This window comes from Neopelma chrysocephalum, unplaced genomic scaffold (genome assembly GCF_003984885.1).
Source record: "Neopelma chrysocephalum unplaced genomic scaffold, ASM398488v2 Primary Assembly neopelma1_174, whole genome shotgun sequence".
NCBI lineage: Eukaryota > Metazoa > Chordata > Aves > Passeriformes > Pipridae > Neopelma > Neopelma chrysocephalum.
This window is the reverse complement of record NW_020897836.1, coordinates 819,462-820,464: the sequence shown is the minus strand read 5'-3', so window position 1 is coordinate 820,464 and position 1,003 is coordinate 819,462. Positions and strand designations below refer to the sequence as shown.

The 1,003-nt window shown below is 38.7% G+C and overlaps 1 protein-coding gene across 1 annotated transcript in view; it reads right to left on the bottom strand.

Moving 5' to 3' along the window:
• ALMS1 (ALMS1, centrosome and basal body associated protein) overlaps positions 1-1,003 on the bottom strand; it is a 63,929-nt gene that overhangs the window by 31,989 nt on the left and 30,937 nt on the right. The window lies entirely within an intron of this gene.

Here is a 1,003-nt window from a genome sequence, read left to right as displayed (position 1 = left end):
AAAAAGAAAGGGAAAAAAAGAAAGGGAAAAAAAGAAAGGGAAAAAAAAAGAAAGGGAAAAAAGAAAGAGGGAAAAAGAAAATAAGCTCTTCCTAAAGCTCAGGACACTTGTCTGAAACACCAGTCCCTGGAAATCCTGGGATTTCCATAATCCCACTGGACAATGCCAAAAAAAAAATATTTAAAGGGGGGGAAAAGAAGGTAAAATACTCCTGGTTAGAAAAATCTCAATCTGGATATTTATGTTAATATATGGCCTAGAAATGTTCCCAAGGAGATACACAAAACAGGACAATTCCATGGCAGGTTTTCCCAGGAAAACAGAGCTGCAAGAGACCGAAAGCTCAGCTTGCCCTGCCCCAAATCAGCATTGGATTATCCTACAGATACTTCCCAAGGTTTCAAGAACATCCAGTGATTACCATTCCAGAATTTTCCTTACCTTGAAGGAGTTTGGATTCTAACAGGAACTGGAAAAGCCCCTTCCCTCTGATCAACACGAAGCAGGAATAATTCAATAATTCACTCCCTCCTTCCCTGAAGATCCTTTGAAAACCAAGGATCTCACGGGAATTAAGACAACAAAAACTCCCCTTGTCCAGAGGATATTCCATTATCCAGGGAGCTCCTTCCCTGGAGGAGGAGTTTCCAAGGCACAATCAGCACCTGCATAAATATTTTGGGAAAAGAGCTCCTCAAGCCACTCGAGGAGTAGAATCTGCGGGAACTTCCTCACAATAACACGAATTTTCCCAGAATTTTCCCAATTTTAGGAAAGGTGAATTTTTCAAGAAAGGTGAATTTTTTAATAAAGGTGAATTTTAGGAAAGGTGGATTTTTCAAGAAAGGTGAATTTTTTAATAAAGGTGAATTTTTTAATAAAGGTGAATTTTAGGAAAGGTGAATTTTAGGAAAGGTGGATTTTAGGAAAGGTGGATTTTAGGAAAGGTGAATTTTAGGAAAGGTGGATTTGAGGAAAGGTGGATTTGAGGAAAGGTGGATTT